We start from the raw sequence: 25,611 nt of genomic DNA, 5'->3' as shown, positions 1-25,611 counted from the left end.
TCAAGGAGTAATCCCCTCTTTCTTTCTTTCTTTCTTTCTGTTTCTTTTTGTTTCTTTCTCTTTCTTTCTTTCTTTCTTTCTTTCTTTCTTTCTTTCTTTCTTTCTTTCTTTCTTTCTTTCTTTCTTTCTTTCTTTCTTTCCTTCTTTCTTTCTTTCTTTCTTTCTTTCTTTCTTTCTTTCTTTCTTTCTTTCTTTCTTCTTTCTTTCTTTCTTTCTTTCTTTCTTTCTTTCTTTCTTTCTTTCTTTCTTTCTTTTTTTCTTTCTTTCTTTCTTTCTTTCCTTTCTTTCTTTTCTTCTTTCTTTCTTTCTTTCTGCTTTCCTTCCTTCCTTCCTTCCTTCCTTCCTTCCTTCCTTCCTTCCTTCCTTCCTTCCTTCCTTCCTTCCTTCCTTTCATTCTTTCTTTCTTTCTTTTTTTAATCTTTAATCTACACTTACATGAAGAGTACTATGTTTACTATGCTCTCCCCTATATCAGGTCCCCCCTAACAACTACATTACGGTTACTGTCCATCAGCTTTGAAAATGTTGTAGAATCCCTACTTCTCCTCTCTGTGTTGTGCAGCCCACCCTCCCTTTTCTCCCTCCCCCCCATGCATGCTAATCTTAATACCCCTCTTCTTCTTCCCCCTTTATCCCTCCCTGCCCACCCATCCTCCCCAGTTCCTTTCCCTTTGGTACCTGTTAGTCCATTTTTGGGTTCTGTAATTCCGCTGCTGTTTTGTTCCTTTAGTTTTTCCTTTGTTTTATACTCCTCAGATGAGTGAAATCATTTGGTATTTCTCTTTCTCTGCTTGGCTTATTTCACTGAGCATAATACTCTCCAGCTCCATCCATGTTGCTGCAAATGGTTGGATTTTTCCACTTCTTATGGCTGAGTAGTATTCCATTGTGTATATGTACCACCTCTTCTTTATCCATTCATCTACTGATGGACATTTAGGATGCTTCCAGATCGTGGCTATTGTAAATAGTGCTGCAATAAACATAGGGGTGCATCTGTCTTTCTCAACCTTGATTGCTGCGTTCTTAGGGTAAATTCCTAGGAGTGGAATTCCTGGGTCAAATGGTAGGTCTGTTTTGAGCATTTTGATGAAACTCCAAACTGCTTTCCACAATGGTTGAACTAATTTACCTTCCCACCAGCAGTGTAGAAGGGTTTCCCTTTCTCCACAGCCTCGCCAACATTTGTTGTTGTTTGTCTTTTGGATGGCAGCTATCCTTACTGGTGTGAGGTAATACCTCATTGTAGTTTTAATTTGCATTTCTCTGATAATTAGTGATGTGGAGCATCTTTTCATATGTCTGTTGGCCATCTGTATTTCTTTCTTAGAGAACTGTCTGTTCAGTTCCTCTGCCCATTTTTTAATAGGGTTATTTGTTTTTTGTTGGTTGAGGCATGTGAGCACTTTATATATTCTGGACGTCAAGCCTTTATCGGATCTGTCTTTTTCAAATATATTCTCCCATACTGTAGGGTTCCTTTTTGTTCTATTGATGGTGTCTTTCGCTGTACAGAAGCTTTTCAGCTTAATGTAGTCCCACTTGCTCATTTTTGCTGTTGTTTTCCTTGCCCGGGGAGATATATTCAAGAAGAGGTCACTCATGTTTATGTCTAAGAGGTTTTTGCCTATGTTTTTTTCCAAGAGTTTAATGGTTTCATGACTTACATTAAGGTCTTTGATCCATTTTGAGTTTACCTTTGTATATGGGGTTAGACAATGGTCCAGTTTCATTCTCCTACACGTAGCTGTCCAGTTTTCCCAGCACCATCTGTTGAAGAGACTGTCATTTTGCCATTGTATGTCCATGGCTCCTTTATCAAATATTAATTGACCATATATGTTTGGGTTAATTTCTGGGGTCTCTAATCTGTTCCACTGGTCTGTGGCTCTGTTCTTGTGCCAGTACCAAATTGTCTTGATTACTATGGCTTTGTAGTGGAGCTTGAAGTTGAGGAGTGAGATCCCCCCTACTTTATTCTTCTTTTTCAGGATTGCTTTGGCTATTCGGGGTCTTTGGTGTTTCCATATGAATTTTTGAATTATTTGTTCCAATTCATTGAAGAATGTTGCTGGTAATTTGATAGAGATTGCATCAAATCTGTATATTGCTTTGGGCAGAATGGCCATTTTGACAACATTAATCCTTCGTAGCCATGAGCATGGGATGAGTTTCCATTTGTTAGTGTCCCCTTTAATTTCTCTTAAGAGTGACTTGTAGTTTTCAGAGTATAAGTCTTTCACTTCTTTGGTTAGCTTTATTCCTAGGTATTTTATTCTTTTTGATGCAATGGTGAATGGAATTGTTTTCCTGATTTCTCTTTCTATTGGTTCATTGTTAGTGTATAGGAAAGCTACAGATTTCTGTGTGTTAATTTTGTATCCTGCAACTTTGCTGTATTCCGATATCAGCTCTACTAGTTTTGGAGTGGAGTCTTTAGGGTTTTTTATGTACAGTATCATATCATCTGCAAATAGTGATAGTTTAACTTCTTCTTTACCAATCTGGATTCCTTGTATTTCTTTGTTTTGTCTGAATGCCGTGCTAGGAGCTCCAGTAGTATGTTAAATACAAGTGGTGAGAGTGGGCATCCCTGTCTTGTTCCCGATCTCAGAGGAAAAGCTTTCAGCTTCTCGCTGTTCAGTATAATGCTGGCTGTGGGTTTATCATATATGGCCGTTATTATGTTGAGGTACTTGCCCTCTATTCCCATTTTGCTGAGAGTTTTTATCATGAATGGATGTTGAATTTTGTCAAATGCTTTTTCAGCATCTATGGAGATGATCATGTGGTTTTTGTCTTTCTTTTTGTTGATGTGGTGGATGATGTTGATGGATTTTTGAATGTTGTACCATCCTTGCATCCCTGGGATGAACCCCAGGTGTTGATCCTTTTGATATACTGTTGAATTCTGTTTCATAATATTTTATTGAGTATTTTTGCATCTACATTCATGAGGAATATTGGTCTGTAATTTTCTTTTTTGGTGGGGTCTTTGCCTGGTTTTGGTATTAGGGTGATGTTGGCTTCATAGAATGAGTTTGGGAGTATTCCCTCTTCTTCTATTTTTTGGAACACTTTAAGGAGAATGGGTATTATGTCTTCTCTGTGTGTCTGATAAAATTCTGAGGTAAATCCGTCCGGTCCCGGGGTTTTGTTCTTGGGTAGTTTTTTGATTACCGTTTCAATTTCTTTGTTCATAATTGGTTTGTTTAACTTTTGTGTTTCTTCCTTGGTCAGTCTTGGGAGGTTGTATTTTTCTAGGAAGTTGTCCATTTCTTCTAGGTTTTTCAGCTTGTTTGCATATAGGTTTTCATAGTTGTCTTTAATAATTTTTTGTATTTCTGTGGTGTCTGTTGTGATTTTTCCATTCTCATTTCTGATTATGTTGATTTGTGTTGATTCTCTTTTTCTCTTAATAAGTTTGGCTAGAAGCTTATCTATTTTGTTTATTTTCTCAAAGAACCAGCTCTTGGTTTCGTTGATTTTTGGTATTGTTTTATTCTTCTCAATTTTGTTTATTTCTTCTCTGATCTTTATTATGTCCCTCCTTCTGCTGACTTTGGGCCTCATTTGTTCTTCTTTTTCCAGTTTCGATAATTGTGATGTTAGACTATTCATTTGGGATTGTTCTTCCTTCTTCAAGTGTGCCTGGATTGCTATATACTTCCCTCTTAAGACTGCTTTCGCTGCGTCCCACAGAAGTTAGGGCTTAGTGTGGTTGTTGTCATTTGTTTCTATATATTCCTTGATCTCTATTTTGATTTGTTCATTGATCCATTGATTATTTAGTAGCATGTTGTTAAGCCTCCATGTGTTTGTGAGCCTTTTTGTTTTCTTTGTAGAATTTATTTCTACTTTTATACCTTTGTGGTCTGAAAAGTTGATTGGTAGAATGTCAATATTTTGGAATTTACTGAGGCTGTTTTTGTGAGCTAGTATGTGGTCTATTCTGGAGAATGTTCCATGTGCACTTGAGAAGAATGTATATCCTGTTGCTTTTGGATGTAGAGTTCTATGGATGTCTATTAGTTCCATCTGTTCTAGTGTGTTGTTCAGTGCCTGTGGGTCCTTACTTATTTTCTGCCCGGTGGATCTATCATTTGGGGTGAGTGGTGTGTTGAAGTCTCCTAAAATGAATGCATTGCAGTCTATTTCCCTCTTTCGTTCTGTTAGTATTTGCTTCACATATGCTGGTGCTCCTGTATTGGGTGCATATATATTTAGAATGGTTATATCCTCTTGTTGGACTGAGCCCTTTATCATTATGTAGTATCCTTCTTTATCTCTTGTTACTTTCTTTGTTTTGAAGTCCATTTTGTCTGATATTAGTACTACAACCCCTGCTTTCTTCTCATTGTTGTTTGCCTGAAATATGTTTTTCCATCCCTTGACTTTTAGTCTATGCTTCTCTTTGGGTTTCAGGTGAGTTTCTTGTAAGCAGCATATAGATGGGTCTTCTTTTTTATCCATTCTATTACTCTGTGTCTTTTGATTGGTGCATTAAGTCCATTTACATTTACGGTGACTATTGAGAGATATGTACTTATTGCCATTGCAGGCTTTAGATTCATGGTTACCAAAGGTTCAAGGTTAGCTTCTTTAGTATCTTACTGCCTAACTTAGCTCGCTTATTGAGCTGTTATATACACTGTCTGGAGATTCTTTTCTTCTCTCCCTTCTTATTTCTCCTCCTCCATTCTTCATATGTTGTGTGTTTTGTTCTGTGCTCTTTTTAGGAGTGCTCCCATCTAGAGCAGTCCCTGTAGGATGCCCTGTAGAGGTGGTTGTTGGAAGCAAAATCACTCAGCTTTTGCTTGTCTGGGAATTGTTTAATCCTGCCATCATATTTAAATGATAGTTGTGCTGGATACAGTATCCTTGGTTCAAGGCCCTTCTGTTTCATTGCATTAAGTATATCATGCCATTCTCTTCTGGCCTGTATGGCTTCTGTCAAGAAGTCTGATGTTAGCCTGATGGGTTTTCCTTTATTGGTGACCTTTTTCTCTCTAGCTGTCTTTAAAACTCTTTCCTTTTCCTTGATCCTTGCCATTTTAATTACTATGTGTCTTTGTGTTGTCCTCCTTGGATCCTTTCTGTTGGGGGTTCTGTGTAATTCCGTGGTCTGTTTGAGTATTTCCTCCCCCAGTTTGGGGAAGTTTTCAGCAATTATTTCTTCAAAGAGACTTTCTATCCCTTTTCCTCTTTCTTCTTCTTCTGATACCCCTATAATACGAATATTATTACTTCTTGCTTGGTCACATAGTTCTCTTAGTGTTGTTTCATTCCTGGAGATCCTTTTATCTCTCTCTTTGTCAGCTTCTATACGTTCCTGTTCTCTGGCTTCTATTCCTTCAATGGCCTCTTGCATCTTATCCATTCTGCTTATAAATCCTTCCAGGGATCGTTTCACTTCTGTGATCTCCTTCCTGACATCTGTGATCTCCCTCCGGACTTCATTCCATTGCTCTTGCATTTTTCTCTGCATCTCATCCCATTGCTCTTGCATTTTTCTCTGCATGTCTGTCAGCATGTTCATGATTTTTATTTTGAATTCTTTTTCAGGAGGACTGGTTAGGTCTGTCTCCTTCTCAGGTGTTGTCTCTGTGATCTTTGTCTGCCTATAGTTTTGCCTTTTCATGGTGATAGAGATAGTTTGCAGAGCTGTTACAAGTGACCGCTGGAAGAGCTTCCCTTCTTGTTGGTTTGTGGCCTTCCTCTCCTGGGAGAATAGCGACCTCTAGTGGCTTATGCTTGTCAGCTGTGCGCAGGCAGGGCTTCTGCTACCTGCCCGTTTGCTATGGAGCTTATCTCTGCTGTTGTTCTGGGCCTGGCCTGGCTGGGGCTGCTCCTCCAAAGTGGTGGAGCCCCATTGGAGGGGGAGTGGCCGAGAGGCTATTTATCTCCGTAAGGGGCCTCTGTGCTCCCTGTTGCCCAGGGGGTTAGAGTGCGCAGAGATCCCCAGATTCCCTGTCTCTGGTCTAAGTGTCCTGTCCTGCCCGTTTAAGACTTCCAAAATGCACTCTCCAAACCAAAACGACAGCAGCAACAATGAGAGAGGGAACAGAAAAAAAAAAAAAAGAAAAAAAACACGCGATTTTTTTTTTTCCTCGGTCGCCAGTCCCAGGCACCTGCTCATTGGTCCTTCTGCCCTGCCTCCCTAGCACCGGGGTCCCTCTCCGTTCAAGTCTTCCAAAAGCACCCGCCCACCGGTCCCGCAAGGAAAAACGCGCAATATTCTTTGTTTGCAGGCGCCGGTCCCAGGCACCCGCTCACCGGTTCTGCCGCTCTGCCTCCCTAGCACCAGGGTCCCTGTCCCTTTAAGGCTTCCGAAAAGCACTCTCCAGAAAGAGGAGAAAAAAAGGGGAGAAACGCGCGATTTCCTCCATCCTCACGCGCCAGTCTCAGGCACCCGCCCACCGGTCCCGCAGTGAAAAACATGCGATATTCTTTGTCCTCAGGTGCCGGTCCCAGGCACCCGCTCACCAGTCCTGCTTCTCTGCCTCCCTAGCACCAGGGTCCCTGTCCCTATAAGGCTTCCAAAAAGCACTTGCCATAAAGAGAAAAAAAAGGGGGAAAACACACGATTTCCTCTGTCCTCAGGCGCCAGTCTTAGGCATCCACCCTCCGGTCCCGTAGGGAAAAACACGATATATTCTTTGTCCTCAGGCTCCGGTCCCAGGCACCTGCTCACCGGTCCCGCCGCCCTGCCTCCCTAGCACCGGGGTCCCTGTCCCTTTAAGGCTTCCAAAAAGCACTCACCAAAAAGAGAAAGAAAAGAAAAAAAAAGGGGGGGGAATGCGCGATTTCCTCTGTCCTCAGGCGCAGGTGTCAGGCACCCGCTCACCGGTCCTGCCGCCCTCCCTCCCTAGCAATGGGGTCCCTGTCCCTTTAAGGCTTCCAAAAAGCACTCACCAAAAACGCATGATTTCCTCCGTCCTCAGGCGTCGGTCTCAGGCACCCACCCACAGGTCCCGTAGGGGAAAATGCGCGATAATCTTTGTACTCAGGCGCCAGTCCCAGGCACCCGCTCACTGGTCCCGCCGCCCTGCCTCCCTAGCAATGGGGTCCCTGTCCCTTTAAGGCTTCCAAAAAGCACTCACCAAAAAGAGAAAAAAAGGGGAAAAATGCACGATTTCCTCCGTCCTCAGGCGCCGGTCTCAGGCACCCACCCACCGGTTCCGCAGGGAAACACGCGATAATCTTTGTCCTCAGGCGCCAGTCCCAGGCACCTGCTCACCGGTTCCGCCGCCCTGCCTCCCTAGCAACGGGGTCCCTGTCTCTTAAAGGCTTCCAAAAAGCACTCACCAAAAAAAACCGCTCTGGTTTCTTTCCACCCACCGGGAGCCGGGGGGAGGGGCGCTCGGGTCCCGCTGGGCAGGGGCTTGTATCTTACCCCTTTTGCGAGGCACTGGGTTCTTGCAGGTGTGGATGTGGTCTGGATGTTGTCCTGTGTCCTCTGGTCTCTATTTTAGGAAGAGTTTTCTTTGTTATATTTTCATTGCTCTATGTGTTTTTGGGAGGAGATTTCCACTGCTCTACTCACACCGCCATCCTGGCTCCCAGGTTGTGGTTTTATCAGCTGGGCCAACATTTGGAAATTGGCCTGATCAGCCTTTTGTTTACAGTGTTCTTTCTCCTCCTCCCGGTTATGGAAGACTTTAAAGGCCACTGTTAGGATCTCAGTCTGTGGCGTAGTGGGGCCCTGTTCTAACTTTTTTAGTTTAGCTTTAATGTTGGGGTAGCTTTGAGCTAGGAAGTATGTCATAAGGACATGTCTTCCGTCAGGCGTTTCTGGGTCCAGGCTGGTATACTGTAATAGGGCTTGAGTGAGTCTGTCTAAGAACTCGGAGGGGGTTTTCTCCCTCCTTTGAATTATGTCTTGGAGCTTTTGAAAATTGACTACTTTACGAGATGCCTTTTTCAGACCTGCTATTAAGCAGGAGGCGAAAATATCTCAAGAGCGGAGACCCATGGCGGTGTTATAATCCCAGTGTGGGTCTTGTTCGGGGACAGTGGTTGGGCCAGGGAGATATGTGGGGTCAGTCCTGTGGGTTTCGGTAGCGTGCATTTGGGCAAAGTCCCAAGCTCGTCTATGCTCTTCAGGGAGGAGGGTATTGGCCAGGAGCATGAAAATGTCATGATGTGTGAGGCTGTAAGACTGGAGGGTCCATTGAAACTCCCTGATGTATGTCGTGGGATCAGTGGAAAAGGAACTTAGGCATTTCTCTAATTGGGCTAAATTTCCTAAGGAGAAAGGGACGTGAACGTGCACGATGCCTTCGGATCCTGCTACCTCCCAGAGGGGGGTGATAATTTTGGGAGGCCCTCGGGACTGAGTCTGATGGGGACCGAAGGGTTCTGGCTCAGTCTGTGGGGAAGTGACGAGGTCTAGCCACGCCTAGTCAAGCAGGTCCTGAAGTGCGGAAGGGGAGCAAAGAAAATAAAGAAAGATAGAATCAGACCCACGTGTTGCCAGCCTGCAGCCCAGCTGCTTGCCTCTGCCGCTTTAGTTGGGCTTGAACTCATGACTCTGAGGTTAAGAGTCCCATGCTCTACTAACTGAGCTACAGCAGGGCTCCAGTTAATTGCTTATGGAATGCGTAAACAGAATGTTCTTTGTTCTCCATTCCTGGCACATCCGCAAGTGGGGGAAGGGCATAGCTAGAAGCAGGGGCAGTGTTTCTACACATCTTAAAGGTCTCCCTATTTTCAGAGTGAGGAGTCTTGGCTTGTCCTCGAGGACAAGATATGTTTTTGTGGACATATAACTTCCAAGGACTGCACTGGTTGTTCTCTAGCTTGTGCTTTCCCATGCTTCATTCAGACATGGGGGAAGGTGCTTTCCCATTCACCCTACAAACATGTGAGAAGACAAAGGCGGTCCCTAACAGGGGAGAAATAGGTGATGAGGGCAAAGATGGAGGAGGCCCCCAGGACCTAGTTAAAGGGGGGGCTGAAAGGCTCAGGCTTAATCTGCGGGGGACGAAGACAGAGGAGGTGAGATGGGGGAGGAGATGGTGGGGAAGGAAGGGAGAAGGGCTGTTGTAGGAGAAGAAGGGGAAGGGAGTGAATGGGAGGCTTCTGCGGGGGTGGTGGCTTGCAGGCTAGGAGCACTTGGGAGGGGGCGGGCAGGAGGAGGAGGAGGAAAGCTTCAATATAGGGAATCTCCTTCCATTTTTTTCAGGCGCTGGCAGTAGTTAAAGAGATTGCGAGTGATGTTAGGATAAAGAGTTCCCCCTGTGGGCCATTGGTTGTTATTGTCTAGGGGGTATGTTGGCCAATCTTGGGAGCAATATTTATGGAGAAGTTTTGGTTTTATATCAGGCATCAGGGAGAGGGTAGCCAGATGCTTAAGCAGGCATTCAAGAGGTGAACTTTCAGGGAGGGATGAGGAGGCTCCCATGGCTAAAGGACAGAGTAGGAGACAAACAGGGGAAGATGAACGGAGATCCTTGTACTGGAAGCAGACCACAAGGAGACAAAAGGCATCCCTGATGATCCTTGGTGGTCTGCGGAAACTCGTATATGAGTCGGATTTCTTAGGAAGTGTGGGTCGTCACCCAGACTTCCCTAGGAAGGCAGAGTGCCAGAGTCATGAGGTACCTAGCGCTAGGAGTTTTTGGCAGACAGAACAGATTTCGGTGGATGGAGCAGAAGGAGGAGGGGGGGGAACGGAGTGTTCTCATCTGCAAAGGAGTCACCTCGTTTATGGCTGTCGGGGGTGGGGGCCTGAGCATCCGCCGCAGCCGTAAAGGCTTGAGTCGGGGATTTATGGCTGTTGGAGGAGGGGCCTGAGGGTCCGCCACAGCCGTGAAGGCCTGAGGCAGGGAGAGTTCCCTCCTCATCCCCGAGCATCAGGGCCTTGCCGGACGATCACGGTCAATGGTACTGCGATAGCTCGGGGAAGAGTGGCCCACTCATTGGGGAAAACTTACCTAAAGGCCAGAAAGGAGTGGTGAGTGTGATGAGCCAGCGCCGGAAAAAGAGGACAAGGGCAAGCTGCTGCTGGTGTTGGGGAGAAGATGGGGCCCAGTTGGGGTGTCCCGTCTCCCGGGTTTCAGCACCAATGAAAGGAAAGGAGCGACAGATAGCAGCAATTCACCGGAGAATTCCGCTTTATTAGGGAAAGGTGCTGGGTTATATAGGAAGAGGCATGAATTGATTGAGGTGTCACTTCTACGGGGCTGGTGGCTGTTGGCTAGGTGCTGGGATTGGAAGGGGGGCGAGAGGTGATTGGGCTTCAGGTGGCGGGAACTGAGGACCCCGAAGAGAAGCCGGAAGTTTGCCATCTTACTGGTGGGGGCCCTTCACACAGCATCTCTGGATTATATGAACCAACATAATAGATGCCCAAACCAACAGCTGGAAAAGACTCACGTTGAGGAACATTATCCTGACATTGCAGAACATAAGAGAGAAAGAGAAGGTCCTAAGTGCTTCCAGATGGGAGGAAAAATCACACAGAAAGAATGAGGAAAATGGAACTGGATTTTACAAAGGTAACACTGGAAGCTGAGGGAAAAATGATTTACTTGATTGTGCTGTTTGGGCCTTTTATCTTTATGGATCCTGTGTCTACTTGTTCTATCAATTATGGAGAAAGCAGTGTTGAGGTCTCCACTACAACTGTGAATCTATTTTTCCTTTCAGCTTTAACAGTTTTTGGCTCAGGGAGTTTGGACTTCTGCTATTAGGTGGATACCCATTTAAGTTTGTTATATATTCTTGGAGAATTTACCTTCTGTCATTATGTAACCTCTCTATCCCTAATATTATTCCCTGTTTTGAAGTCTATTTTATCTTATAATTGTATAGCTACTTCAGCTTCCTTTTGGTTACTTTTTACATGTTATATGTTTAGACATTACTGTTTCTATGTTTTATTTTTCCCCATCTAAGCACATTCAATGTGATTACAGATATAATTAGATTAAATTCTGACATCTTGCCAACTGATCTCTTTTCCACCTGTTCCTTCCTTTTTTCTATTTTTCTGCCTCTTCTTGGTTAATTTTGCACACTCTTTATGATTCCATTTTATCTCCTCTATAGAATTATTATGTATACCTCCACAAAATTTTTTTTAGTGGTTGCCCTATGGTGGATAAATGTTTACATATATAAATCTGAATGTACTTTGAAATTATGTAGTATTTCATATTTACTATAATGGCCTTAAAGCCATATAGTCTCAATTCTTCCTGGTGCTCTTTGTGCCATTGTTGTCATACCCAGGAGAATGACTAAAATTAAAAGACTGATAATACCAAATGTTAGAACAGGAATAACTGGAACTCCCATTCGATGCTGGTGGGAGGGCAAATTGGCATACCACTTTACAAATGGTATGGTGATATCTACCAAAGCTAGATGTATATTTATTATATGATATAACAGTTCTACTCCAGGAGGTATGCCCAAGAGAAATAAGTGCTCATGTCCAGAAATACACAGGCATGAGTATGCTCATAGTAATTTTACTCATAGTAGTGCCAAATTGCAAAAAACATAGATGTCCATTCATAATAAAATGAATAAGTAAATGCTGACATCTTCATACAGTGCAATATTGTACAGCAGTAAAAAAATTAATAAACTACTGGACACTCAAAAAGATGCATACACATCATAGAGATAATATTTAGTGAAAAAAGTCACACATGAAAGAGCACCTGCATTCTGGCTCCACTTAAATCAAGGTCAAAAATAGAAAAAATTGGAAAGGGCAAAGGGGAACCTTCTGAAGCCTTGGAAATATTTTATGTATAGATGTGGATGAGGGTTACGTGTCTATATACATATGTCAAAGTCAATCAGTCTGTACACTTAGGATTTGTGTGCTCATTGAATGGAAGAAATGCCTCAGTAAAGATGTAAATAAAGAGAAAATGATGTTTACAAAGAATTCTAAGGGCATAGGGAGAAGATTTGGTATGATGTCAAGTCAGAATCAAAATACTCTATATAGAATAATCACAACATTACCTTAAATATTGAAATGAAACACTGGGATATAATGGACAATTAACAATGGGCCTCTCTGGGGGTGGGATTCAATGTTTACTGTATGCTTTTCTGGGTCTTCAAAATTTTCTTCAATGAATGTGTATAACCTTTATAATTAGGAAAAAATTATCTCAAAAAATTAAAATGCCTTTTTAAGAGTTGCAAGCCAGACATTAAAAGGAAATAAAAGAAATAGCCTGGGAAACAGCATTTATCCTAAGTGCTTTAATATTGCTGTAATTATGTAATTTTGAGATTTTAAACATAACTTAAAATAGGTCATACATTCAATAGCTTTAAATTGGTTAATTTTCTCTTATTCTTTTATATCACATGCAAAAATCAAAGGAATAAATGGATCTTTAGTTAAGTAGTTAAATGTACTCAAGACTGAAAGGATTTTATTTTGCATTTTTTTATTACAGACATGTTCTTATTTCTGTTGGGGGAGCGTTGTGTATTTCCTTGGTCCTTGTCCCCGCCACACCAAAGAATGGAAGGGCAGAGACACAGTAGTGAAGCAGGGTAAAAGCTTTATTTAAAGTTAGAGAGAAGTGCCGCAGGCAACCTCAGCAAGGAGAGGCGCCCCGAAAGGTTGGAGAGAGTTTAAGATTAAAAGGTGACATACTTAGAAAGTGTGGGCCACCTCAGAGAGAAGAGCATCCCAGAAAGGTTGAAGAGAAAGTTTAAAGTTGAAAAGTTACACACTTGGAAAGTGCAGGAGACCTCAGAGGGAGGAGTGCCTGAAAGGCTGGAGTTTCCCCCTTTTAAGGATTCTTTAGGAATATGACTAAGGGCTGGGGGTGCAGACTTGTTAAGTGGTTTTTGAGTATTTAGAATTAACTTAACACAAGGAAATTCCTGCTCAGATTTCTCACTGGGATACCGGCCCCTTGGTCTGGGGGCAGATCAAACAGGTTGCCTGCCCAGCCCCCAAGGTGGGCTGAGCTATTGTGTTAAGGAATCAGAAGTATTCTTAACTAAGAATCTTACACTTTTAACTTCTTGGGTATTAAAATACAATCTTTAAAATGGAATCTTTCCTGCCTTTTACTATGTTGTTTACAGCTGGGCCTGCATGCTTAATTAGTTGCCTAGGTTACAAAGTACATAATTAGGGCCAAAAGGAGGAAAAAACGGCATATAGGTAAAAGTAAATAAAGTAACCTGGCCCTGCATGATTAACACAATAAAGACATGGGCTATGCTGAGATACCTTCCTTTATCTGGGAAATAATCAAACATTCCAGGCCAAGTTGCTCTTGGCTTTTTGAGCTTTAATTGATTAATTTTGGGTCTTTTTTAGTGGACTTTTGGGCCTTTTTCTCTGTCCACCCCATTTGGGCTGAATTGTGTCCCACCCCCTCCCAGATACTTATAAAGTCCTAACTTCTTGAACCTCAGAATGTGACTGTGTTTAGAGTCAAAATTAAAATTACTTTACAGAAATAATTATAGCAAAAGAGGGCTTTAGTGTGGACCCTAACCCAGTATAACTGGTCTTTTTTTTATTGAAATATAATTGATATACAACATTATATTGGTTTCAAGTGTATGACATAGTGATTCAACAGTTATTGACATTATGAAATGTTCACCCTGTGAGAAACACACTCACTGGTCCAAATTCAATAAGTGGACACGGAGACAAAGAGAACAATGGAGCGAGGCTTTAATGATGATCTTGCAAGATCGGGGTGTCTGGTGGGCAGGCACACCTGGGGAGTTTGGTGGCAATAATTTATCTCCTAGTGCATGAGTCCCTCCCCTGATTCCTCATTGGCTGAGTACTACAGGGTTCACAGTCTTCCCCAGACTTCGCATAAGCCCGTTATAGCTTTCCTTTACATTTGTCTTATTCTTATTGGTAGGTTTAAAAAACTCAAACAGGTATAGCCAGGCGCTTATCAATTCCCCCACCCCCACTCTCAGCCCGAGCAGCTTCCACCACGTGGCCCTTTGTTAATACCTTACTGTTAAAATGTTTAAACATCCTAGTGGGAATAAATCACATTTAGATTTTATACTCTTTCCTAACAGTTCCCCCCTCTTTTTAAGAATTTCTGATTTTATTCCCAGTAATGTATTTTAATTTACGCTTGGTCCTTTCTCAAGTTTCTCCAATATCTTTTTAGTCTCTTCCTTGTAGTTCAAATTTTCTTCTAATAAGCTTATTTTGGGTGTAGGTCAAAGGTATTTGCTTGTTTATGGCTGCCTTTAAAAGCTTTTGAGTCAAGCCTTTCACACAAGGGATGATACAGCATCCTACAGCAGTTAAAAGTCTCGCAACTATAACAAGGGATAAAACAGAGGCAATTATACCTTTCTATTTTCCAAACCATCTTTCCAACCAGTCTATAAAAGGGTCACTGGTGCCAGTTTTCAGCTAATTCATTAGCTAAAGTGGTGCCTTGTAATGATCTACAACTTCTATGAAAATTTTTCTTTTCATTGGGTGTGGAGAGAAATGCCAGGGTAAATGGAATGGCCAATTGGACTAATGCACAAATCCTAGTCCAGGTGGGTGGCAACAAGTAGCACAAGCTTCCCTTCCCACTGTACCACCAAACATCCACTCGGGGAATGCATAATTTCGAGAAGTTGCCCTCTTTAGAGACATTCAGGACATGGGTACAAGTCAGTATGTTCCCCACAGGAGTTGTGAAACCTTCCCCTTGCCTAGAGAGGCATGAGGAGGGATTCATCTTCTCTATGGAAAAAGAGGAGACTGCCCTCGGATCTGACTTCTTTAGTGCATGAAAAAGTAAAGACAAGCCCTTGCAAGTCTCATTTCCACAGGGCCAACATGCAGTTCATCCCAGTGGGGTCTGTGTCCCAGCAGAGAGGGAACGGACTGACCACCTGCGCCTGTGGCCATCTAGCAGCACATACATAACAATCACTTTTATTCAAAGCAAGTACTGAAAATTTAACCCACTCTACCCAGGCATTGGTGTCTCCATAACCTATCTCTATTTCAAGAGTCTGTTTTAGATCTTTTATCTCTGTTACAGTAACCAGTCTAGGGTCATTGTTATTTCTCTCAGGATTGGGGGTGCCCACTATGGGTGAAGTCTTGCCCTCTATTAAATTAAGACTAAACCATCCCACAGGATCTACTCCAATGACATCTGCACCGAGTCCGTAAACATGAGGGGCAATTACAGGGTCTGAGTCTAAGTCTTGAGGTTTATGTATGCTTAATAAAAGAGGGTTACACTGTCTCTCCTGGCAATTGTCAGGAGGAATTCCTTTAGCTAAGTGGAGCTTTCTTTTTAAAGATTTTTCTGCTGCATGAGGGGCCGTCCACCCTTGAAACTGGGTAGTCCACCAAACACTGCTCCACCTTGGACATGGGGGCCTACTTGCCTTTTTATTCTATTAAGATTTGTCTATTCAGGACAGAGATACTTATCTCCAGAAAGCTGTTTTTGGTCATTTAGGTCACCATAAGAGAGTACCTGACAAGCATCAAACCTAATGGTTTTGGGGCTTGATGTTTTAGTAATATTGATTACCAGTTTGACAGGATTACCAGGAGTTCCTTCCCATCTTAGGGCTCTCTGCGACTTGCCTGTGAAATACAGAGTTAGGATAAAAGTTAACATTTTAGGTTCTTTTTAGTTTCAGCCTTAAGGGTTGGTTAGCCACCTGGGACACTTGCCAATTCTGTTTTGTCCCCAGACCCCCCAGTCAGTTTCTTTGGTTTAATGAGTCCCACCCTTTTCAGCCGTCGTCACTGCAGTCTCCGTGATCAGGAGCACTTGGTACAGGCCTTCCCAGCTGGCTGGAGTCCATCTTCTTTCCAGGATTTTACTAACACCAGGTCTCTAGGCTGGAAGCAGTGAGCAAAGAACTCAAGTCGGGGAGTCTGGGTGAAGAGTCCTTTCAGCTTGAGAGAAGATAAGATAGAAGACATGGCCAGCACATATTCTCTTAAAAATTATCTTTTGTTTCCATAGTGGGCAAGTCTGTTGCCCTTCCCAGATATGGTAGCTTATTTAATAATCATTATTCCTTGTAGTATTTTTGAAGTAAAATGACTCCCATTATCTGAATCAACATTTTCTATTAACTCAAACCTAGGAATACTTGCTCTAAAAGTACCTTTATCACTGATTCTACCATTGCAGTTGTTAATGGATGGGCCTCCACCCATCCAGTGAGATGGTCAACAATCACTACTAAATATTTAAGCTTTCCCACTTTTGGCATCTCAGTAAAGTCAATCTGAGTACTTTGGAATGGTCTTATTCCTGGGAGTCTCCCTCCAGATACTGGCTTTCTCATACACTTCTTAGTAATTCTTAGGCACTTTATGCAGCTCCTACAAACCTGTTTAGCAATGATGTAAATGCTAATACACCCATAAACCTTTAGCCAAGCATCACACATCACCTGAGGACCCCAATGGATCCCCCTGTGTAACATGTTCATCAGCTCTCTCATAACAAGCCAGCCATCTGGTAAAGTCCACCGCCGTTTTCTCATCTCGAGATGCCCATAGCTTCTTAATCTCCTTCTTGGAAAACTTTGGGATCAATGAGATTTTTGGGATATTTGGTATAAGGTTCAAAAATCTAATTTCATCCTCAGATGCAGCCTCTTTAGCAGCTACATCAGCAATCCTATTACCCATAGCTTCATAAGAACTTCCTTTCTGGTGACCATTCACATGTGTTATAGAAATCTTAGCTGGAAGTACAAGATTTTCCAGAACCTCTTTAATTAATAACCCATGAATCAATTCTTGTCCTTTACTATTTATAAGACCTCTTTCTGTCCAAAATTTTCCAACGGTATGGACTACTCCGAAGGTATGTCTGTGTAAATGGTGCCTTCCTTATCTGAAAGTAGTTTTAAGGCCTGATTAAGATCAAACAACTCACAGGTTTGAGCTGACCAATGATTGGGTAATCTCCCCTTTTTGCAGATGGAGAACTGGTCTCCATCAATGATGGCATAGCCATTATGTCATTTGCCCTCTATCATCTGGGAGGACCCATCTATAAACAGTTTCATACCCCCACCTAGAGGAGTTTTCCTTAAATCAGAGTCCATGCAACTATGGCTCAATTCTGATTGACCTTCAGCCTTCCCTGCCCATAGGAAGCTGGTCGGATTGAGACAGGTGTCTGTGGTTGAGATCAGGTCATCTTTTTCAAGTAAACTTGCTTCATATTTTAAAATTTGAGAATCTATTAGCCAGTGCCCAGCCCACTGATTAAGTAAGCATGACCCGAACCTGGTGAGGATTACTGACCATGAGGGTTCCTCCAAGTTAATTTCCTGCTCTCTTCCACCAGTAAGGTCATGGCTGCGATGGCCTGAACACATTCAGTCCATCCTCAAGAGACAGGGTCTAATAGTTTAGACATAAAGGCTACTGGTTGTTTCTTTCCTCCCCAAGGCTTGGGTCAAAACCCCTACAGAGAACCTTGTTCAACAGTGACAAACCAGTGAAATGGCTTCTCTAAAGCTGGGAGTGCCATAACTCGGGTGGTGACTAAAGATTGCTTTCAATTCCTCTAGAATTTACAGTTCCGCTGGGTCCATTGGAGAGGGTCTGGTTCTCCCTCTAACAATTTGAAATACAAGCTTCTAGCCTCTCTTCTAACACTTTTTGAGCTTCTCTCAGTAATTCTTCTCTAGGTTTTTCATTCCATCCATCTAAATTCTGTAATTTCTCAGATATATCTGGCCAATTTTTGGTTACAAAATTGACTTTTAAAGATCCTGTCCTACCTGAGCTTCTGGGTCAAGTTCTGAATATTTTCTTATCTGGTCCTTGAGTCTCTATGAAAATGCAGTTGGGGTCTCTTCCTTTTCTCATTGGACTTCAACACCTTAGAAACATTTTGCGATCTTGGGGGCGATTCCCTAATTCCCTTTATAATAAGCCCTCGAAGATCCTGCATTTTAATTCTATCCCCTAGATTATTATTATCCCATCTAGGATCTACATTTGGGAACTTTTGTTCCGCTGGCTGGACCCCCTGGCCCGGTGGGTGTTTTTGTTCCCAAATGGACACAGCAGCTCTCCTGATCACCCCCCCTCACCACCAGGGAATAGGATATTCATGATGGACATCAGTTCAACCTAAGTATATATGTTAGGTCCCAGGAATTGATCTAGTGGGTCCACTTAGCCAAGGGGATCTTCTAGCAATGCTTAAAATTTCTCACCTCAGTACCCATGAGGGGAGCATTAACAAATTTCCCCTTGTCCTAGTGGGACCTCTCTCAATGGAAATATCTTGGAATTCCTGGTGGACTCCGCAGAAGGCAAGGGGAAACTCTAAGTCCTTCTTACATAAAGTCCAGGGAGAGGAAATCCTGGGGCAAAATACCTCTAAAAACTGAAATCAAAGGTAGAAATAAAGTTTAAAATCTATTTACTACTCACAAGCTGCAGTCTGGGGCTGTTTCTCTGTTTCAGGCTCCAGCGTCAGCCAAAAACTGGCGCTCCCTCTCACCTCTCAGGTACAGATAAGCCCTCCCTTGCCCAAGTAATTACCCATTGATATGGAGATAAACTTCTCTCCACCCCTGAGGAAAGATTCAAATGCACTAAAGCCATAATTCTTTCCACCTCTGAATGCCTGTTGATATGAGATATGAGTGGGGTGGAAAGAGAAAAAGGCCAGGAAAGTCCACTAAAAAGAGTCAGAGTTAATTAATTAAAGCTCAAAACAGGAGTAACTTGGCCTGGAATGTTTGAATATTCCTCAGATAAAGGAGAGGGTACCTCAGCATAGCCTGTCTTTATTATGTTAATCATACAGGCCCAGCCTCTTCTCTTCTTTTTTTTTTAACTTTACCTATATGCTATTTTTTTTTCTTTCTGACCCCAAATAGTCTGCAACCCAGGAAATCAATTTAGCATACAGGTGCAGCCATAAACAACCTAACAAAAGGCAGGAAGGATTTCATCCCAAAGATTGCATTTTAATACCCAGGAGGTCAAGAAGCAAGATTCTCAACTTACTCATTAGCAAACAGACAATAACTCTGCCCCCCTTGGAAGGGCAGCCAGTCCTGATATGCTCCTAAACCAGGAAGCTGCCATCCTGGGAGAGGACTAAAAACAGTAAATTTCTTGTGTTAAGCTAATTTTGCAGAATTACCCAGAGGACTGATAAGAAATATAATGTCTCATCAAAGATACTTGAGACCACCTTACAAATCTACACCTCCAGGTGCTGGCCACACTCCTAAAGAATCCTTAAAAAGGGAACCCCCAACCCCTGGGGCGCTTCTCTCTCCCAGGCCACCAGCACTCTCAAAGTGCAGAACCTTTTAACTTAAAACTTTCTCTCTCCAACCTCCCAGGGTGCCTCTCCCTCCTGAGGCAGCCTCACTTTCTCTCTCCCAATTAACTCCAAACAAAACTTTCACTCCGCCTCACTACCATGTCCCCACCTCTCAACTCTCCGCTGAGGCTGCGGTGGGGAAAGGGACAAAGGAAAACACAATGCTCTCCCAACACCAGGGCTTGTCCTGGGAGGTCTCTTGTATTTCCTCCTCCACAGCTTTCCCTTTGAAGCGTCCCCACCAGTAAGATGGCAAACTTCCGGCTTCTCTTTGGGGGTCCTCGGTTCCCGCCGGCGCCACCTGAAGCCCAATCACCTCTCGCCCCCCTCCCAATCCCAGCACCTAGTCAACAGCCACCAGCCCCGTAGAAGTAACACCACAATCACCCTATGCCCCTTCCTATATAACCCAGTACCTTTCCCTAATAAAGCGGAACTCTCCGGTGAATTGCTGTTGTGTGTCGCTCCTTTCCTTTCATTGGTGCCGAAACCCGGGAGACGGGACACCCCAACTGGGCCCCGTCTTCCCCCAACACCAGCAGCAGCTTGCCCTCGTCCTCTTTTTCCGGCGCTGGCTCATCACACTCACCACTCCTCTCTGGCCTTTAGGTAAGTCCCCCCCACCCCCGGGGTGGGCCACTCTTCCCCGAGCTATCGCAGTGCCATTGACCATGATCATCCGGCAAGGCCCTGACGCTCGGGGACGAGGAGGGAACGCTCCCCGCCTCAGGCCTTCACGGCTGCGGCGGACCCTCAGGCCCCTCCTCCAAAAGCCATAAACCCCCGCCTCAGCTGAAACTTTTTAAGCAAAATCTCCCCGGGGTGGGCCACTCTTCTCCGAGCTATCGCAGTGCCATTGACCGTGATCCTCTGGCAAGGCCCTGACGCTCGGGGACGAGGAGGGAACGCTCTCCGCCTCAGGCCTTCACGGCTGCGGCGGACCCTCAGGCCCCTCCCCCGACAGGCATAAATCCCCACCTCAGGCCTTCACAGCTGCAGCGGACCCTCAGGCCCCTCCTCCAAAAGCCATAAACCCCCACCTCAGGCCTTCACAGCTGCAGCAGACACTCAGCCCCCCCCCCAACAGCCATAAACGAGGTGACTCCTTTGCGGATGAGAACGCTCCCTTTCCCGCCCCCTCCTCCTTCTGTTCCGTCCGCTGAAACCTGTTCGGTCTGCCGAAAACGCCTAGTGCTAGGTACCTCGTGACTCCGGCACTCTGCCTTCTTAGGGAAGTCTGGGCGACGACCCACACTTCCCAAGAAATTCCGACTCCTATACGAGTTTCCGCAGACCACCAAGGATCATCGGGGACGCCCTTTGTCTCCTTGTGGTCTGCCTCCAGTCCGAGGATCTCCGTTTGTCTTCCCCTGTTTGTCTCCTTCTCTGTCCTTCAGCCATGGGAGCCTCCTCATCCCTCCCTGAAAGTTCACCTCTTGAATGCCTGCTTAAGCATCTGGTTACCCTCTCCCTGACGCCTGATATAAAACCAAAACTTCTCCATAAATATTGCTCCCAAGATTGGCCAACATACCCCCTAGACAATAACAACCAATGGCCCGCAGGGGGAACTCTTTATCCTAACATCACTCGCAATCTCTTTAACTACTGCCAGCGCCTGAAAAAATGGAAGGAGATTCCCTATATCGAAGCTTTTCGCCTCCTAGCTCAAAATCCCAGCCTCTGCACCACCTGCTCCCCACCCCAAGTTCTCCTAGCCTGCAAGCCGTCTCCCTCCCCTCCACACACTCCCAGTCCCTCTTCAATTACCTTTGACCCGGCCGACGAGCCTCCGCCATACAGACTTCCCGCTTCGGCCCCTCCCCCTCCTACAACCCCTCCACCCTCCGCCGCCGCTGCCGCCTCTTTCCCCACGGCAGAAGCCTCCCGTCCTCTCCCTTCCCCTTCTTCTCCTACAACAGCCCCTCCCCCTTCCTCTACCGCCACCACCGCTGCCACTTTCCCCGCAGCAGAAGCTTCCCATCCTCTCCCTTCCCCTTCTTCTCCTACAACAGCCCCTCCCCCTTCCTCTATCGCCGCCGCCGCCTCCACCCCCGCAGAAGCCTCCCATCCTCTCCCTTCCCCCTCCTCCACCATCTCCTCCTGCACCTCACCACCTCCTCCTCCGTCCCCCTCACCTTCCCCCCTCCCGCAAATCGAGCCTGAGCCTTTCAGCCCCCCTCTAACTAAGTTCCAAGAGCCTCGTCCGTCTTTGCCCCCTCAGATTCGGTCCCGAGGGCCTCCCAAAATTATCGCAGCTTTGCCCCCATCACCTCTTTCCCCCACACAGACTGAGCCAGAACCCTTCAGTCCCCCTCAGACTCGGTCCCGAGGGCCTCCCAAAATTATCGCCCCGCTCCAGGAAGTAGCAGGATCTGAAGGCATCGTGCGCGTTCACGTCCCTTTCTCCTTAGGAGATTTAGCCCAACTAGAGAAACGCTTAGGTTCCTTTTCCACTGATCCCACGACCTACATCAGGGAGTTTCAATGGACCCTCCAGTCTTACAGCCTCACGCATCATGACATTTTCATGCTTCTGGCCAATACTCTCCTCCCTGAGGAGCGTAGACGAGCTTGGGACTTCGCCCAAACGCATGCTACCGAACCCCACAGGACTGACCCCACCTGTCCCCCTGGTCCCACTGCTGTCCCCGAACAAGATCCACACTGGGATTATAACACCGCCGTGGGTCTCCACTCTTGAGATATTTTTGCCTCCTGCTTAATAGCAGGTCTAAAAAAGGCAGCTCGTAAAGTAGTCAATTTTCAAAAGCTCCAAGACATAATTCAAAAGAGAGATGAAACCCCCTCCGAGTTCTTAGATAGACTCACTCAAGCCCTATTACAGTATACCAGCCTGGACCCAGAAACACCTGAAGGAAGACAGGTCCTTATGACATACTTCCTAGCTCAAAGCTACCCCGACATTAAAGCTAAACACAAAAAGTTAGAACAGGGCCCCGCTACCCCACAGACTGAGATCCTAACAGTGGCCTTTAAAGTCTTCCATAACCGGGAGGAGAAGAAAGAACACCGTAAACAAAAAGCTGATCAGGCCAATTTCCAGATGTTGGCCCAGCTGATAAAACCACAACCTGGGCGCCCCTCTACAGACAAGCCTCCTCCAGGAGCTTGTTTCAAGTGCAGAAAAGAGGGACATTGGTCAAGGGCGTGCCCCTCCCCCAGATCTCCTACCACCCCATGCCCCAGATGCCACAAAAAGGGCCACTGGGGGTCTGATTGCCCAACCACCCGAAGGGGAGGCTGGATGAACAACCCCCATCCTAAGCCCACCATAGTGGGGCTGGCAGAAGAAGATTGATGGGGCCCGGGGGCTTCTCGCCCGACCATTTCCATCACCAAACAGGAGTCCAGGGTTACTTTAACAGTAGACGGTCGCCCCATCTCCTTCCTCCTAGATACAGGAGCCACCTTCTCAGTCTTGCGAGAATACCAGGGCCCTACCATGCCAGCCATTACTCCTATAGTCGGGGTAGGAGGTAAACAGATTTTCCCATTAAACCCCCCACCTTTTATAAACAATCGAAGACAGTCCCATACCTTTCTCCCACTCCTTCCTAGTTATGCCCCAGTGTCCCATCCCTTTACTAGGACGGGACATACTTTCCCTCCTCCACGTTTCCATAACTATCTCCAATCCCACAGCCCCCAGTACTCCCTTTCTGATGGCCCTCATAGCCGACAAGCCCCCTCTACCCAATGAAAGCTCCAGTTATGCCCTTATACACCCTGTAAATCCAAAAGTTTGGGACATTACAAGCCCCTCCATGGCCCTATGTCCCCCTGCCTCTATCAAATTACGTGACCCCTCTCAGTATATCTGTCAGGCCCAATACCCCCTAACCACTTCAGCCCTCATAGGCCTCCAACCCATCACTCAAGATCTCTTAAACAAAAACTACCTCAGACCCAATCACTCCCCATTTAATACCCCCATATTAGCTGTTAAAAAAACCAACGGATCTTTCCACCTTGTCCAAGACCTTCGCCTCATCAACATAGCTGTTGTCCCTATCCATCCCTTAGTTCCAAATCCATACACCCTTTTATTGCAGATCCCTGCTTCCGCATCCCACTTCTCAGTCGTAGATCTCAAGGACGCATTTTTTTCTATCCCTCTAGACCCCTCCTCCCAAGATTTTTTGCCTTCACCTGGACGGACCCATACACCAGACATTCTGTACAACTTACTTGGACAGTTTTACCACAAGGCTTCCGAGATAGTCCCCATATTTTTGGACAAGTCCTAGCTCAAGACCTCAAACAGTTTCACCATGATCACCCTGAGTCCACTTTATTACAATATGTAGATGATCTTCTGCTCTGCAGTCCCTCGTGGGAACAGTCTCCACTTGACACTGCGTCTCTACTTAACCCTCTAGCTTCCAGAGGTTACCGAGTATCCCCTGTCAAAGCTCAAATCTCTTCCCCTTCTGTCACTTACCTTGGATTCCTTCTGTCTCAACAAAGAAAGTCCATTACCTTAGACAGAAAACGACTCCTCTCTGACCTGCCCATTCCCAAAACCAAGACAGAAATCCTTCCTTTCTAGGCTTGGCTGGGTATTTTAGAGCATGGATCCCTAACTTCTCCCTGTTGGCAAGACCCCTATACGACCTCAGCAAGGGCCCCCCTGAAGAACCATTATCATCCTCACCCCGACACTCCTTCATTAAGCTCCGTCAAGCCCTTGTAGAAGCTCCAGCTCTCCATCTCCCTGATTTGTCAAAACCCTTCTCATTATACATTCATGAGAGGTCCAGTCAAGCTCTAGGAGTCCTAGGCCAATATTATGGCCCATCCTTTCCCCCGTAGCTTATCTCTCCAAGCAATTAGACCCCACAGTTCGGGGATGGGCCCCCTGCCTACGGGCATTAGCCGCTGGACAGCTCTTGCAGAAAGAAGATCATAAACTAACATTCGGAGCGCCCCTTACCATTCTGTCCCTACATCACCTAAAAGATCTCTTAACCTACAAAAGTTTACAGACTCTCCCTCCCTCCAGACTCCTGACCTTACTCTCCTCTTTCCTCCAAAATCCAAACATTTCTTTCCTCCCCTGCCCGCCCCTGAATCCGGCCACTCTTCTTCCTCTGCCCTACTCTCCTCATACTCCCTCGCATGATTGCCTGGAAGCCCTTCACAACTTCCTTCCGTGCCACTGCACGATCTCCGAAGGAGCCCTCTCACACTCTGTCCTCATCTGGTTTACTGATGGGTCCTCCTTTAAACATGAGGGCATCCACTACTCAGGATATGCAGTAGTCTCCCTCGAAGATGTCATTGAAGCACGAGCCCTACCCCCTGGTACAACCAATCAGCAGGCTGAACTCATTGCAGCCACCAGAGCTTGCACTCTGGCCCGGGACACGTCTCTCACATTGTACACTGACTCCAAGTACGTATTCCACATTCCCTTGTCCCACGAGGCAGTATGGAAAGAACGAGGCCTCCTCACCACAAAAGGGAATTCCATAACTAATTCAGCCTTAATTACTAAACTTATAGAGGCTTCACAACTCCCACACCGACTAGGCATAGTCCACTGCAAATCACATCAAAAAGATGACTCCCCCATTGCAAGAGGTAACAACAAGGCCGACAGAGTAGCCCGGTCAGTTGCCCTATCAGAAAACGCACCAGACAACAATCCGTCTGCCCTTGCAGTTTTAGCCTTATCACAAGACGCCCTCTGCTCTCAGGACAAAGAGTCTCTCTTCCGCCTCTTACATGACCTGTTCCATCCCAGCCCCCAATCCTTGATCCATTTTTTACAATCTTTTTTTCCTCTCTCTCCTGAAGACAAAACCCTACTTAACCAAATCACCTGCAAGTGCACCATCTGCCAACGCACTAACCCTAATACCCCCCTCAAAGCCCGACCCTTCCCAGCTCATCAAGCAAGGGGTAAAGTCCCCGCTACAGATTGGCAAATAGACTTCACTAACATGCCCCCTGTACGACGTACCAGATACCTACTCGTGCTAGTAGATACATTTTCAGGATGGGTTGAAGCTTTCCCCACCACTAACAAACGAGCATCCGTAGTTGCCTCTATCCTCCTCACCCAGATCTTTCCTAGGTTCGGGATGCTCACTTCCCTCCAATCAGATAACGGCCCTGAGTTCACTGCCCAAATTATCCAGAACCTCTCCAAGTCGCTCTCGCTCCCCTGGCATTTACATTGTCCTTGTCAACTACAAGCTTCAGGAAAAGTAGAAAGAGCCAATAGGACTCTAAAAGACATCCTGACCAAACTATCTCTAGA

This window comes from Manis javanica, chromosome 9 (genome assembly GCF_040802235.1).
Source record: "Manis javanica isolate MJ-LG chromosome 9, MJ_LKY, whole genome shotgun sequence".
Classification (NCBI taxonomy): Eukaryota; Metazoa; Chordata; class Mammalia; order Pholidota; family Manidae; genus Manis; species Manis javanica.
Note: the sequence above shows the minus strand (reverse complement) of the source record.